This window comes from Arachis hypogaea, chromosome 5 (genome assembly GCF_003086295.3).
Source record: "Arachis hypogaea cultivar Tifrunner chromosome 5, arahy.Tifrunner.gnm2.J5K5, whole genome shotgun sequence".
Classification (NCBI taxonomy): domain Eukaryota; kingdom Viridiplantae; phylum Streptophyta; class Magnoliopsida; order Fabales; family Fabaceae; genus Arachis; species Arachis hypogaea.
In genome coordinates this window covers 81,517,615-81,534,612 of record NC_092040.1, presented here as the reverse complement: position 1 = coordinate 81,534,612, position 16,998 = coordinate 81,517,615, and the positions used below count along the sequence as shown (strand labels likewise).

At 39.0% G+C, this 16,998-nt stretch overlaps 1 non-coding gene across 1 annotated transcript; it reads right to left on the bottom strand.

Annotated features, from left to right (window-relative positions):
- Window positions 1–11,201: 11,201 nt before the first annotated feature.
- LOC112804366 (small nucleolar RNA R71) lies at window positions 11,202–11,310 on the bottom strand. Its single transcript, XR_003202974.1, has one exon. It is a non-coding gene; the product is annotated as a small nucleolar RNA R71 (small nucleolar RNA).
- Window positions 11,311–16,998: the final 5,688 nt, after the last annotated feature.

The following is a 16,998-nucleotide window of genomic DNA, read 5'->3' as shown; positions in this document are numbered from 1 at the left end:
AGAATACGGCTGCCATAATGAATGACGTGCAGAAGCTTACCATGCCTTTGTCCCAATACTGCACCAATGGCATGGTCACTGGCATCACACATTAGTTCAAATGGTAATGTCCAGTCTGGTGCAGAGATGACTGGTGCTGTGACAAGCTTAGCTTTCAGGGTCTCAAACGTCTGCAGACACTCCTTATCAAAGATAAATGGCGTGTCAGCAGCTAGCAGATTACTCAGAGGTTTGGCAATTTTTGAAAAATCCTTTATAAACCTTCTGTAGAATCCTGCATGCCCCAGAAAGCTTCTAATTGCCTTAACATTGGTAGGTGGTGGTAATTTTTCAATTACTTCAACTTTAGCTTGATCCACCTCTATTCCCTTGTTTGAAATTTTATGCCCAAGGACAATCCCTTCAGTCACCATAAAATGACATTTTTCCCAGTTTAAAACTAGGTTGGTCTCTTGGCATCTTTTCAGAACAAGTGCTAGATGGTTAAGGCAGGAGCTGAATGAGTCTCCAAATACTAAAAAGTCATCCATGAAGACTTCTAGAAATTTCTCTACCATATCTGAGAAGATAGAGAGCATGCACCTCTGAAAGGTTGCAGGTGCATTGCACAGACCAAAAGGCATCCTTCTGTAGGCAAATACTCCAGAAGGACATGTAAATGCTGTTTTCTCTTGGTCCTGAGGATCTACTGCAATTTGGTTGTAACCTGAATAGCCATCCAAAAAGCAGTAATATTCATGACCTGCCAGTCTCTCCAGCATCTGGTCTATGAATGGTAAAGGAAAATGATCCTTCCTGGTGGCTGTGTTGAGCCTTCTGTAGTCAATACACATATGCCACCCTGTAACTGTTCTTGTAGGAACCAGTTCATTCTTTTCATTATGAACCACTGTTATGCCTCCCTTCTTGGGGACAACGTGAACAGGGCTCACCCAGGGGCTATCGGAAATTGGATAAATAATCCCAGCCTCTAGTAACTTAGTGACCTCTTTCTGCACCACCTCCTTCATGGCTGGATTTAGCCGCCTTTGTGGTTGAACCACTGGCTTAGCATCATCCTCCAATAGGATCTTGTGCATGCATCTTGCTGGGCTAATGCCCTTAAGATCACTTATGGACCACCCAAGAGCTGTCTTGTGTGTCCTCAGCACTTGAATTAGTGCTTCCTCTTCCTGTGGATTTAAAGAAGAGCTTATGATCACTGGAAAAGTGTCACCTTCTCCCAGAAATGCATATTTCAGGGATGGTGGTAGTGGTTTGAGCTCTGGTTTAGGAGGCTTATCTTCTTCCTGAGGAATTTTCAGAATTTCTTTTATTTCCTTTAATTCCTTCAGATCAGGCTGAACATCTTTAAAGATGTCATCTAGCTCTGATTCAAGACTTTCAGTCATATTGACCTCCTCCACCAAAGAGTCAATAATATCAGTGCTCATGCAGTCATTTGATGTGTCTGGATGCTACATAGCTTTGACAACATTCAACTTGAACTCATCCTCATTGACTCTCAGGGTTAATTCCCCTTTTTGGACATCAATGAGGGTCCGTCCAGTTGCTAGGAAAGGTCTTCCTAAAATGAGAGTTGCAGTCTTGTGCTCCTCCATTTCCAGCACTACAAAGTCAGTGGGAAAGGCAAATGGCCCAACCTTGACAATCATGTCCTCAATTATGCCTGATGGGTATTTAATGGAGCCATCAGCAAGTTGGAGACATATCCTGGTTGGTTTGACTTCTTCAGTCAAGCCAAGCTTTCTGATAGTGGATGCAGGTATTAGGTTGATACTTGCCCCAAGGTCACATAGAGCTTTCTTGGTACAAGTACCCTCTAATGTGCATGGTATCATAAAGCTTCCAGGATCTTTAAGCTTCTCTGGTAAGCTCTTTAATATGACTGCACTGCATTCTTCAGTGAGAAAAACTTTTTCAGTTTCTCTCCAATCCTTCTTATGACTTAAGATCTCTTTCATGAACTTAGCATAAGAAGGTATTTGCTCAAGTGCCTCTGCAAACGGAATCTTTATTTCAAGAGTCCTTAGATAGTCTGCAAAGCGGGCAAATTGCTTATCCTGTTCCGCTTGGCGGCGTTTCTGAGGATAAGGCATCTTGGCTTTATATTCTTCAACCTTAGTTGCTGCAGGTTTATTTCCTACAAAAGTGGTTGGAGAAGCCTGCTTAAGAGGGTTGTTATCAGCACTTGCAAGTGTCTGACCCCTTTGTGGCGTTTGAACGCCAGGATTGGGTGCTTTTTGGGCGTTTAACGCCAGATTGCAACCCTTTTCTGGCGTTTGAGCGCCAGAAGTGGCTACCCATTGGGCGTTTAACGCCACTTTCTTACCCTTTTCTGGCGTTTGAACGCCAGAGTCATTCCTCTCTGGGCTCTTACTGTCCTCAGAGGGATTTTGGGTAGTTGGTTGGTCATCCTCTGTCAGTTGTTCCTTTCTTAGCCTTCTGCTGCTTTGATTTGATATATTCAATGTCTTCCCACTCCTTAATTTAACAGCTTGGCATTCTTCTGTTATCTGTTAAGATAGTTGATGTCTTGTCTGATTCAATTGTGCTTCCATATTCTTGTTAGCAATTTTAGTTTCTTGGAGCATCTCTTTAAATTCTGCTAACTGTTTTGTCATCAGGTGTAATTGCTGATTTAGCTCAACCATCTGTTCTTGAGGATTAGGATCAGTGGCTACTGCCATAACTTCTTCTTTTGTAGAGAACTCATTGCTAGAGTACAAATATTGATTTCTAGCAACAGTATCTATAAGCTCTTGAGCCTCTTCAATTGTCTTCCTCATATGTATAGATCCACCAGCTGAGTGGTCTAGAGACATCTGAGCTTTTTCTGTAAGCCCATAGTAGAAGATGTCCAGCTGTACCCACTCTGAAAACATTTCAGAGGGGCATTTTCTTAGCATACCTCTATACCTCTCCCAGGCATTATAAAGGGATTCATTATCCTCTTGCTTAAAGCCTTGGATGTCCAGCCTTAGCTGTGTCATCCTTTTTGGAGGGTAAAATTGATTCAGGAATTTGTCTGATAACTGTTTCCATGTCTTTATGCTTGCTGTAGGTTGGTTATTCAACCACCTCTTAGCTTGATCTTTTACAGTAAATGGAAACAGTAATAGTTTGTAGACATCCTGATCTACCTCTTTATCACGTACTGTGTCAGCAATTTGTAAGAATTGTGCCAGAAACTCAGTAGGTTCTTCCTGTGGAAGACCGGAATACTGGCAATTTTGCTGCACCATGATAATGAGTTGAGGATTTAGCTCAAAGCTGCTTGCTTTAATGGGAGGTATACAGATGCTACTCCCATATGCACCTGTAATGGGGTTAGCATATGACCCCAGAGTCCTTCTGGACTGTTCAATTCCACTTAGGTCCATGATGGAGAAAGGGAATATGATATGAATTCACAAGTAAAGTAAAATATATTTTATTTATTTATTTTTTTTGACCGAAAAAATAAAATAAAACAAAAGGAAAACAAAATAAATTTTCGAAAACTAAAATAAGATCAAAGCAAATTGAAAACTAAATCAATTAGTCAATTAAGAAGATTTTGGAATTAGCAATTGAAAAGATATGATTGAAAATTATTTTGAAAAAGATTTGATTTTTTTTTTGAAATGCGGAAAGAGAAAAACAACAAAATGACGCCAAACTTAAAATTTTTAGAAAATCAGACACAAATTTTTGAAAACTTAAAGGAAAACAAAAAGAAGACACCAAACTTAGAATTTTTAAAGATCAAAAAGGGATTAGGGACATGCAAATTCGAAAAATCAAAAGAAAACAAAAGCATGCAATTGACACCAAACTTAAAATATGAAACTAAACTCAAATAAAAGACTCTAAACCAACTAAAATAAAACAGTCCTAATCTAAGCAACAAGATAAGCCGTCAGTTGTCCAAACTCGAACAATCCCCGGCAACGGTGCCAAAAACTTGGTGCACGAAATTGCAATCACACTTTGCAATCCCACACAACCAACCAGCAAGTGCACTGGGTCGTCCAAGTAATACCTTACGTGAGTAAGGGTCGATCCCACGGAGATTGTCGGCTTGAAGCAAGCTATGGTTATCTTGTAACTCTTAGTCAGGATATCAGAAATTATCAGGATTGGTTGCGAAAAGTAAAGAACATGAAATAAATACTTGTTTTGCAGTAATGGAGAATAGGTTGAGGTTTTGGAGATGCTCTATCTTCTGAATCTCTGCTTTCCTACTGTCTTCTTCTTCAAGCACGCAAGGCTCCTTCCATGGCAACCTGTATGTAGGGTTTCACCGTTGTCAATGGCTACCTCCCATCCTCTCAGTGAAAATGTTCAACGCACTCTGTCACAGCACGGCTAATCATCTGTCGGTTCTCAATCAGGTTGGAATAGAATCCATTGATTCTTTTGCGTCTGTCACTAACGCCCAGCCTTCAGGAGTTTGAAGCTCATCACAGTCATTCAATCCTTGAATCCTACTCAGAATACCACAGACAAGGTTTAGACCTTCCGAATTCTCTTGAATGCCGCCATCGATTCTAGCTTATACCACGAAGATTCCGATTAAAGAATCCAAGAGATATCTACTCAATCTAAGGTAGAACGGAGGTGGTTGTCAGGCATGCGTTCATAGTTGAGAATATGATGAGTGTCACGGATCATCACATTCATCCGGGTTAAGAACAAGTGATATCTTAGAACGGAAGCAAGCATGATTGAATAAGAAACAGTGGTAATTGCATTAATCCATCAAGACACAACAGAGCTCCTCACCCACAACCATGGGGTTTAGAGACTCATGCTGTAGGAAGTACACAAAGAAACGTGTAAAGTGTCATGAGGTACAGATACAATGTCAAAAGATCCTATTAATAGTGAACTAGTGATCTAGGGTTTACAGAAATGAGTAAATGACAGAAAAATCCACTTCCGGGCCCACTTGGTGTGTGCTTGGGCTGAGCATTGAAGCATTTTCGTGTAGAGACTCTTCCTGGAGTTAAACGCCAGCTTTTATGCCAGTTTGGGCGTTTAACTCCAATTTTTATGCCAGTTCCAGCGTTAAACGCTGGGAATTCTGAAGCTGATTTGTAACGCCGGTTTGGGCCATCAAATCTCGGGCAAAGTATGGACTATTATACATTGCTGGAAAGCCCAGGATGTCTACTTTCCAACGCCGTTGAGAGGGCGCCAATTGGGCTTCTGTAGCTCCAGAAAATCCACTTCTAGTTCAGGGAGGTCAGAATCCAACAGCATCTGCAGTCCTTTTCAGTCTTTGAATCAGATTTTTGCTCAGGTCCCTCAATTTCAGCCAGAAAATATCTGAAATCACAGAAAAACACACAAACTCATAGTAAAGTCCAGAAAAGTGAATTTTAATTAAAAACTAATAAAAATATACTAAAAACTAACTAAATCATACTAAAAACATACTAAAAATAATGCCAAAAAGCGTATAAATTATCCGCTCATCACAAACACTAACCAAAACACATACAGAAAACCACTAAACACTTATCCCAACTCTAACCATTATCCACCCAATAACCACCCAACTAACCAAAACACCTATCATCATCCATCAACACCCCAAAACCAACCAATCTCACAAGACTCTCAGAGGATTACTAATCTAGAAATGCTCATGGAAAAGATGATGAAGAACCAAGAATTGACAACAAAGAACCAAGAAGCTTCCATGAAGAACTTAGAAAGGCAAATTGGGCAAATCTCCAAACAAATTTCTGTTGAAAAACCATCAAGCTCACTACCAAGTGACACCATTCCTAACCCAAAAGAAGAATGCAAAGCTGTGCAATTAAGGAGTGGAAAGACATTGGTGGATAGCAACCAAGGAGTAACCAAGAAACTTATGGAGAATGACAAAGAGCCAACAAAGAATGATGAAGCTAACAACAAGGACATAACAAGCAAGAATGTCCTAGAAAAATTCACAGAAGAAAACAACCAACCATAGAAACAAAAAAAGGAAAGCAGATCATGGAAGAACCAAATCCAAGACAATATCAAGTGGAGAAGAGCTCAACACCACCACTACCATATCCCCAAAGATTCCACAAAGAGACAAAGGATCAACATTTCCATAAATTTCTTGAAACTTTCAAGAAACTGGAAATCAACATACCTTTAGCTGAGGCATTAGAGCAAATGCCTCTGTATGCCAAGTTTTTAAAGGAGCTCATCAATAAGAAGAGAGATTGGAATAAGAAGGAGACTGTAATGCTCAGTGAAGAATGTAGTGCACTAATCAGAAAAAGACTTCCTCCCAAGCTTGAAGATCCTGGAGGTTTCTTCCTACCTTGCACTATTGGAAGCCTATTCATCAACAAGGGGATGTGTGACTTAGGAGCAAGCATAAATCTAATCCCATCATCCTTAGTGAAAAAGCTTGGCATAGAAAAGGTGAAACCAATACAGATGTCCTTGGAATTGGTGGACCAATCAGTAGTATATCCTAAAGGGTTGATTGAGAATCTTTTAGTTAAAATTGACAAGTTCATCTATCCGGCAGATTTTGTGATCCTAGATTCATCAAAAAATGGAAATGACTCCATAATACTTGGTTGACCATTTCTGGCCACTGCTAGAGCCATTGTAGATATAGAGCAGGGAGAGCTAACCCTCAAGATGCATGAGGAGAGCATCACTTTGAAAGTCTTTCCAGAATCACAAAGTAATGAAGAAGCATGTAAGACAAATAGTGACTTACTTCTTAAGCAAGCAACCAACAAGGCAGTAGAACAGAAAAATAAGCAGGAGCAAAAAGAAAAAGGAATTCAAAAAAGAAGCTGGGATGATAAACAAGAAGGAAGGTATCACAACCCAAGTCACTCTCAAGGAAGAAAGATCAACAAGAAAGAAAAAGATGAAGAGCAAGAAGAGGGCTTACAAAGGGTGGAAGAATAAGAAAATCCCAACTGAAGGATTTTCTAAAGGTGATAAGGTGCAACTAGTATATCAACAGCTGGGAACAGAAGATTATTACACTGTCAACCAAATACTTTCTCTTGAGCATATGGAAATTGGGCATCCAGGCACACAGAGAAAGCTTACAGTGAGAGGTGACAAGTTGAGACATTACCAGCATCAACCACCCTAAAAGGAGGAATGTCAAGCTAGTGACAATAAAAGAGCGCTTGTTGGGAGGCAACCCAACCTGAGGTAGTTTTCTTTCATAACTTTTTCAATAAAAATGTTGAATAATTGGTATGGATTGCAAGGAGCTAAGTTTGGTGTTGCACACCAAAACAATTTAAGGGAGAATGAAAGATTCTAAGTTTGGTGTTCCACCAAAAATATCATTTAAAAACACATTCTCATCTTCTGCATGATGCTAGCTCCAAGCAACCAAACACATTATTCAACTGTTTAATTGCTTTCTAGCTTTAATTTCATTAACCTTTAGCAAAGACACAAGGTTTCACATATGGTTAACTGTTGCATCAGAAGCAGTGGCAAACAATTAAGTTTGGTGTTCCCACACCAAAATAAATCCAGGAACCACACTCAGTTTATGCATACTAACCATACAATTAAGGGCTTGAGAAGCAAGCAACTTTGAGAATTATGCAGGACATGAGTCAACAATTGGAGATATTATGCATCTTAACTCAAAGAGAAACCAACAGAAGGAAGAATCAAAGGGCTGTAACTTCGAAGGTTGTATCTGAACTTAATCCTTGCTGCTGAGAAATGTTTTGAATCTGGAAACCATTGTATGTCTTGCTAAAGTGTTTATCTAGTTGCAAGTGAAATTGTTTGTTAAGAATGCTAAATCTGCATAATGCTTGTTATCCATCACTTAGCTAAATTTTGTTTTGTTTCCCACATGCTTAAATAAAAGAGAATTGTTTGAATTGAAAAGTGAAATATCCAATGTTGCATAAGTAAGAATGGAAGTTAATGGTGGTATATGTGTTTGATTAAATGCATAACTCATGAAATAATTGTTGCATAATATCATTTTCATTTAAGTGTGAGTTAGCTTGCTGTTATAAAGATTCTTATCAATAAAGAAAAAGCCCTTGAGAATAAAAACAGAAAGAAAAGGAAGAAGAAAAAGCCAAAGTGGCAAGAAAAACAAAGAATAAAGGTTGGACACCAATAGCTTGGACCCTAGGACATATGCCTGTGGTGTTCTTGTACTAAGATATGCTTGGATGAGTAAATTCTAAGGGGTATCTTAAAACTCGGTCACTTAGATCAACTGATTTGGGATGGCCAATTGAAAGTCCATAATAAAGAGCAACTTAGATACAGAACATTTAGTTATCCAAAGAGATGCTGGGCATCAATGATCCAAGGAAGAAAAATAGTGAGCCATGTGTCTGTGGTGGAAAGATGTTGAGTAAAAGAAAAAAAAAATAAAGCCAAAGGCTACTATTGCAACATTTGACACAAAACCTCCAAAAGAATAATAAGCTTGTTAAGCATTATAAGCCAAGAAAAGTTAGCAAGGGAGTAATTAAAAAAATAAGTCTTATAACAGCAAGTTTAGCAAGCCTTTGAGGAAAGATGTATATTATGTAACAGCAACAATAATTGAGTTATCATTGTCTGCATAAAGACCCCATAAATCAAGTTCTGCTATATGCCTAATAAGGATATGTGTTCTTTTCTTGTTCATTTCATTTTCTCTTAGTTTTGATGCTTGCTTGGGGACAAGCAAGATTTAAGTTTGGTGTTGTGATGACAAGTCATCATATACCCATTTTTCAAGCTAATTTCACTTGTTTTGTTAGTCTTTATGCACTTTCTTGCATCCTAAGTAAGTGATTTGGAGTGAAAATGCATAACTTCTTTAAATCAAGCAACTACTATTAATTTGATGCTAATTCATGAGGTTTAAGCTAATTTTAATTGAATTTTAATTGATTTATAAGCCTTGTGAATTTAGTGATACTTTGAGTGGTTGTTTTGGTTGATTGTAGGTGAAGAAAAGAAGAAAAGAGAAAGCGTGGCTTAAGAAAGCGTGGCTCAAGGAGTAAAAGGCGTGGCGCATAAAGGAAGGAGCAAGCATTGCCCTCCACAAGGGCACACTGCCCTCTAGGAGGGCAACATGAGCAAGCAAGCCAAGAGAGGCAATGCTGCCCTGCCCACGACAAAGGCAGAGCACAAAATTGTGCCTTGGATCAAAGAAAAGAAAAACCTTGCCCTGCCCTCCACAAGGGCAGTATCGGGCTCTCCAAAGGGAAAAATTCAAAGAAAAAGTTCACCATTGCTTGCCACAAGAGTCGAACACGGAATCCTGAGGAAACAAGAAACTAAGCCTCACTTTGGTGCCAAGAAAATCAAAGAAAAGAAGTAGCGTGTGCGTCACTCAAGGATCGAACACGGGGCTTCAACTTGGAAACACTGCCCTGCCCTCCGCGAGGGCAGGGCAGCATTTTGGTGATGCACACAGGCGCACCATTCTGGCGCACCAAGGAACGGTTCGGCAGCACCAGCAGCACGCACAGGCACCAAACTGGCGCACCAAAAATTTCTGCCCTGCCCTCCGCGAGGGCAGGGCAGCATCCTGCAGCACCAACTCGCACACCACGCTCGCACCAAGGCCGCATGCATCAATTCCTGCCCTGCCCTCCACAAGGGCAGGGCAGCCACCTGGAAGCAATTGTTCTTGGGCTGAAAATTGGATTAAAAATCCAATAAAATTCATTTCTTCACCAAATCAAAAGCCCATCCAAATCCTAAGATCCAAGAATAGAAAGTGTATAAATAGGAGCTAGTTAGATGTAATGAGGACCTTTTCCCTTTACTTTGGAAACTTTGAATCTTCCTTTGAACCTTTACTTTCATTTTGAGCTTTTGAACTTTCTCTTAGGGACCTCACTGAGATTTGAGAGAATTGGGGAGGAGAATTGATCTCTCTTCTTCCTCGTTCTTGCTTGGGCATTTTTACTTTTCTTGTTTTGAGTTTTGGGTGTGAAGAATTGAGGAAATTCTGTCTCAATCTCCATTCAAAATCTCTTTAAATCTTCTTCTGCATAATTGAGTTTAATTTCATTTCCTTTACTGCTTCTTCTTCAATTTCTTGTTAATTGCTTTGTGAACTTGGATCTGGGAAGGCAATTGAGATCTAGACTTTGCTTTCTGGTCTCTTGAGTCCTGAGATCCCATTTTCCTTTTTGGTTCTTCTGTGAACCCTGCTGCAATTTAATTTCATTTCCTGTTTGAATTTTAGATACTTCCAAGTCATCTTCTGTTAATTTAATTGTTGCAATTTACTTGCCTTTGCTGAAATTCTGAATTCCCAATCCTTAATTCCCTTTTCCATTCAAGTAATTTACATTTCTTGCAATTTAAGTTACTGCAATTTACATTTCTTGCACTTTAAGTTTCAGTCATTTAATTTCTTGTTCTTTAAGATTCAGCACTTTCATTTTCCTGTCTTTTAATTTACTGCAATTCTCCCCTCTCCCTTTACATTCCAAGCAATTTAGCTTCTGTTCAAGATAAACCACTCAACCAATATTTGATTCGCTTGACTAAATCAACCACTAAACTAAAATTGCTCAATCCTTCAATCCCTGTGGGATCGACCTCACTCCCGTGAGTTTTTATTGCTTGATGCGACCCGGTACACTTGCCGGTGAGTTTTGTGTTGGATCGTTTTCCGCACATCAGTACGCACAGGTGTGTGCGTATGCACACGTGCTAATTTTCCTCCTGTGCGTACGCACAGAAGTTGTGCATGGGCACACTTGCTGATTTCCATTCTATGCCTGGGCACAGACCTGTGCGTAGGCACAGATGCTGATTTTGACCCTTGTGCATAGGCACAGATGGTGTGCATGGGCACACTCAGAAATGCTTTTCTCATTTGTTTTCTTCATGTTTTCTCCCAATTCCATGCTTTTCTTCCATTCTTATCAACCCATTCCAACCAATTACACCTGAAATCACTCATCAAAACCATCAAGGCATTGAATGGGATGAAAGTGGAATAAAATTGGTTAAATTAAGCACAAAATATCATGTTTTTACAATTAAGCTCAATTTAGGGAGAGAACACAAAAGCATGCTATTTAGGTGAATACATTTGGGTTTATATGATGAAATCCACTCAAATCAATCGAAAATATATTGTCAAATATGGATTCACCACTCAACCTAAAGAAAGCCTAGACTCTTGGGAAAAATTAGTCAATGCTTTCTTGGCTAAGTTCTTTCCATCTCAGAAGAGGAGCAAAATCAGAGTAGAAGTTCAAACCTTCAGACAAAAAGAAGGTGAATCCCTCTTTGAAGTCTGGAAAAGATACAAGAAACTAATCAGGAGATGTCCTCCTGACATGCTCTCTGAATGGTCTATCCTAGGTATATTCTATGATGGTTTATCTGAGATATCTAAAATATCATTAGACAGCTCTGCAAGTGGATCACTCTATAACAACCCTGGTTTTCGAATACGCGAGATCTTTTCTGAAAGTACGGAGAACTCCAGAGGATCATTAAGGGGAGAAGATCTGATATATCATCAAGTATATCAATCCTCATTGTCATTATGCCACCTTTAAGTTAGAACCTTTTCCGAGGCAAGCTCGATAATGCAGTCACGAAGAACGTAGTTTTTGAACCGTATCGGTCAGGAGTTTTGATCCGGTTTTTCGTAAATAGTCTCAGTTTGATGAACCAAAATCGATTCATGAGAGAAGAGAGATAATAGGGTAATATTATCATTATATTAGTATTAGAAGCTTCTTGAATAATATTATAAGGTTACCTGGTCAGTTTTAGTTAAAAACAGAAAATCGGTTTAACCAGGTTCACAGTTTATTGGTGCAGCTTAGCACTAGCACTCTCTGATGACTTTAGCAATGCTAAGGCCTAATTATACATGTTTTATTCCCATAATAAATATGTTACTAGTGTCATTTATGCTAGTAGCTCAGAAAATAATTTTTAGAGATGTTTTTGCAAGTGTTCCGATACATCTAGTTTTAGTAGTTATACACTTGAGATATTTTAACATTATTTTAATCCACCTCCAAGCCAACCACTCACAACTCACCCTACACCCCCAAAACCCCCAAGGCTGGTTCATTTGCTCCTTGTGGCCGAAATTTCCAAGAGAGAAAAAAGAGAGAAAAGTTCTTAGTTCCAAATCTTCAAAGCTTGATTTCTGCTGAACTAAAACTGAAATCAAAATTCCAATCTGACGAAAATGATCCTCTCTTCTTTCTCTACATGGTCACATGACTTATCAAGGTTGGAATCAAGGTGATTTGGCTGCACCATCTCCCTTTTGATTCGGTTTCAAGGAAACATGCTTAAAAATGTGTTTTCTTGATGTTCTTCCTTAGGAATCATGCTTAACTTGACTTGAGGGACAAGAAACGTGACTTTCCAGCAAGTCTAAGGTTAGAAATCACTTCCTAACGTGCTGAGGGAGATTTGGTTAGTTGAAGGTTTTTGGATTTAAAGTTGTTCTTGATGTGAATTAGGAGGAAAAAGTGCTTAAGGACCACCTGAAAGTCTAACCGAATTAGGAGCAGGAAAATCAGGTAGGGTGTCACGAAATTAATCTTGATTATTTATGTTTAAATTGTGTGAATGTTGTATGATTTGGCTGTGCTAAAAATTGGTTACATATATGATTGATTCTTGGTGAAAATTTGGTGAAATTTTGATGAAATTTGATGAAATTCAAGCTTTAAAGTTCATGTTCTTGGGACAGCTGGAAAAACGAAACCCTAGGCTTAAATTGAGGTTCAATTTATGTTAAAATCTTGTAGAAAATATGGGGTTTTAGTGGCTGCTAATTTATTATGAATTATGGTAAAAATCGGTTGCTGAAAAGACTGAAAAATGGGTAAAAACAGAGAAATAATTTGAAGAATTTACGAAGAACATGAAGAACACTTTGAGTATGATGAAGAACAATGAAGAACAGGTTTTAGATCTTAGAAAGCGCAAGGAAGTAATTATTTTGGTGTTTGAGGGGTTATTTAGTAATTTTTGAAAGTTAGGGTGGTTAAGGTAGAAATATTAAAAGTTACGGGTGGTAAAAAGTGAATTTTAAAGGTTAAAAGTAAAAGGTAAGTTAATTTTTGAAAATTAATAATAAAATAATAAATAATAATAAAATATTATATAATAATATTTAATTAAAAATAATATTTTAATAAAAATAATAAAATAATACGGAAAAGGCAGTTTTCTGTAAAAGCTTTAGAAAGACAACTTTAAGCGCAGAATCTCATAATTACCTTTATAAAACACCTAGGGAGTGGTAATAACATGATAGTGAGGCAAAGATAAAGGAAAGATAAGAAGTTAAAGAAAAGATAAAAACCAAAGAATAGTCTATAAAGTCTTAATGACAGAAAAACAGACAGAAATTGGTGAACGAACTAGGGCATAGTTAGTCCTTGAGTTGCGATTAGGGTTAGGTATTATATGAAAAGTTAAACTGTTTCAGTATAGACTTAATGAACCTATACTTGGGACAGGCTAACTATTCATACCGAAATTTACATAAGCTTTAAATACATACGTTTAACAGAGAAATCAGAGAAAAGTAAAGAGATATAGAGAAGAGAGTAATCAGAGCAGAGTAAAGAAAAAAAGAGAAAAGAGTAGTATGATAAAAAGCAGAGGACATGTTGAAGGGTCATTTGTTGCTTAAAGCAACCCATGAGGTGCTTGTTTGTTTATTTGTTGCATTAAGGCAACTCCAGAGTTATTTGTTTGTTCATCTGCTGCATTGAGGCAGTCAGATAGATGGTGGTGCGACCACTGAAAATGCTTTCCTGTGGTACATATCCATATTTTAATTCTGTAAGGCAGAGGGATTATTTCCTGCTATAGAAGTACCGTGACCACCTGTTCCATTTCTATAGTGGCAGAGGGGTTATTTTCTGTATACAGAAGGTGTGTCGGCATACATCCCTGCAGTGGCAGATGTGTTATCTTCTGCGTGCAGTGGACCCTGTAGTGGCAGAGGGGTTACTTCCTGTACACAGGGGTATAGCCAACTGGAAAGCCATACCCGTTTCAGCTGCTTCGGGTTACGTCGGGAGCGGGTAGAAACCGACAGATGAGCTCATTACCTGCACTAGGGCTAGACATGCATCATACTTGGTTGTGCATTTTCTCTATTATGATTGTTGCATGAATGTACGCTTTCTTTGTTTGTATTCTATTCTTCATGTTTGTGTCTGTGTTTTACTTTCTTGTATTCTTCTGTTTGTGATCTGTTTTCTATTTTCTCTATTTTCTCTATTTTTCTGTCTTCTGTTTACTACTTCTCTATATTCTGTTATTCATCTGCCAAACAACACAGAATTAATAAACTTAACTAATAACCCCGACCCTACTAAGAACTCCCCAGTTCTTACCCCTTCTCTCTCCCTTCCCCCTTCAGATGGAAGCTTGGGTACCCTCCGTAGTTCGCTGGTGACCGTTCATAAAGAGGATTCTGCTCTAGGTAGTCTTCTGAGTCTAGGGTGAATCCCGTTTTCTGTTCATATGTATATACGGTGAGACCAGCCAACGCCTGCACTTCGTTTGTACGCGAACTTTAACCTAAATCTTGTGTACGAGACTCCTGTTGTGTGGCTACTTGATGGTGTACCAGAGAGACATCATATGGCAATGTTTGATCATGTAGAGGAGTAGTAGGTGATATTCCACCTTTTGAGACGTTCCACCTGACTTGAGTTTTGAAGACTTAGAACGTACTTTCCCTCAGTTTAGTAGTTTAGAGGGACTAGGTGAGTATAGAGTCTAGGCTAGCCTGGGAGCCAACTTAGGGACTTCTTGAACAGGTTAGGGCCTGGGATGTTGTATGTATATATATGTATATGGTTATTATCTAGCTATATTTAGGGGTGTTTTAACTAAAAGTCTATACTCTAATAAAGGCTGAATCACCGCATGTTGTCAACTACTTGTGATGTATGTATGTGTGGTTGTTTATAACTATTTTATCTATTATTACTTGTGAATTGATTATGAATGATTCTGTTTGTTAATCCAAACATTTTCAAAAAAAAGTACCTCACAAAATAACTATGTTTTTAACAACGAATCAGGCTTATATAATAAATAATAGATAATAATTAGGAAGACAAGTTGGTAACGCTCAGTTTCCCGTATGATCTAGACATACTGAAAATTGGGTCGTAACAAACTCCACTTAAAGAAAACGCTTGAAGAGGCAAAAGAACTCATTGAGATGGTTGCAAACAAGCAATTCATGTACACCTATGAGAGAAACCCTGTGAACAATGGGGTAGCTCAGAAGAAAGAAGTTCTAGAAGTAGACACTCTGAATGCCATATTAGCACAAAATAAGATCCTGATGCAACAGGTCAATATGATCTCTCAGCGTTTGACTGGAATGCAAGCTGCAGCTGGTAGTACCCAAGAAGCTTCCTCTGAAGTAGAAGCTTATGATCCTGACCAACCCATGATAGAGGAGGTGAATTACATAGGAGAACCCTATGGAAACACCTATATTCCATCATGAAGGAATCATCCTAACCTTTCATAGAATGATCAATAGAAGCCTCAGCAAGGCTTCCATAATAATCAAGGTGGAAGAACCCAGAATAGGTTCACAACAAGCCACTATTCCCATCTTCTTAGGAATATATGGAGACTCCTAGGTAGAGCCTTTCTGACTTAGTCACTATAGTCTCCAACCTCTCTAAGACCACTTATAGTTTCATAACTGAAACAAGATCCTCCATCAGAAACTTGGAGGTACAAGTTGGTTAATTGAGTAAGAGAATCTCTGAGACTCTTCCTAACACTCTTCCTAGTAACACTGAAGTAAATCCAAGAGAAGAGTGCAAGGCCATCACTATTGAAGCTGAGGCCAAATTTGAAGGGAGTAATCAGGCGTTGAACACTAATAATGAGATCCCTAATGGGCATTCAACGCTCAATGATGTGCCATTCTTGGTGCTGAACGCCAGTAAGGAAGACCTTACTGGCGTTCAACGCCCAAACTAGCACAAAAGATGGCATTGAGCGCCAGTAAAGAAGACCTTACTGTGCGTTCAACGCCCAAATTGGCAGAGAAGCTGGCGTTGAATGCTGGTGAAGATGCCCCCACAAGAGATGGCGTTGAACGCCGAAAGGGTGTTCCTACTGAGTATTCAACACCCATTGATGAAGTCCCTATCCAAGAATTAAAGGAAGCCAAGGCTCATGTAGAAACCATAGAGCTCCCCTTGCATGCACTGTTGCAATGCATGAGTTTTGATGAATACTCATCCTCTGACGAGGATGAGAAAACTAGGGAAGAGCAAGTTGCTAGGTACCTAGGAGCTCTCATGAAGCTAAATGGCAAGTTATTTGGAGTAAAGACATTGGAGGAAGAACCTCCAGTTCTCACTAAAGAACTCAATGCTTTGGTTCAGCAGAAGCTGCCTCAAAAGCTTCTGGATCCCGGACGCTTTCTAATTCCTTGAACCATAGGCACCATGACATTTGAGAAGGCTCTGTGTGATCTAGGGTCAAGTATAAACCTCATGTCACTCTCTGTGATGGAGAAGTTAGGAATCTTTGAGGTACAAGCTACAAATATCTTATTAGAGATGGCAGACAAGTCAATGAAAAGAGCATATGGGTTAGTAGAGGATAACTTAGTAAGGGTTGAAGACCTTTACATCCCTACAAACTTCATAATCTTAGATACTAGGGAAGATGAGGACGAGTCTATCATCCATGGAAGACCTTTCCTAGCCACGACCAAGATGTAGCAAAGGGAGAACTGATTTTACAACTAGGCGAGGAGTACATCTTGTTCAAAACGCCTAACCCCAATTCTCCCTCTGAGAAAAGAGAGATAGATGTGCAACACTTAGTGTTCCAACCATATCTTTCAGTGCAAAGCTTTACTAAGCCCCCAGACACCCATTCTAAGTTTGGTGTTGGGCAGCCAGTAACAAGCACTTAGAACAAAGGTACTAACAAGAAAGTACGTAAAGGTTAGAGGGGCAAAAAGATCCCCACTGAAGACCTCTCACCTGGCAT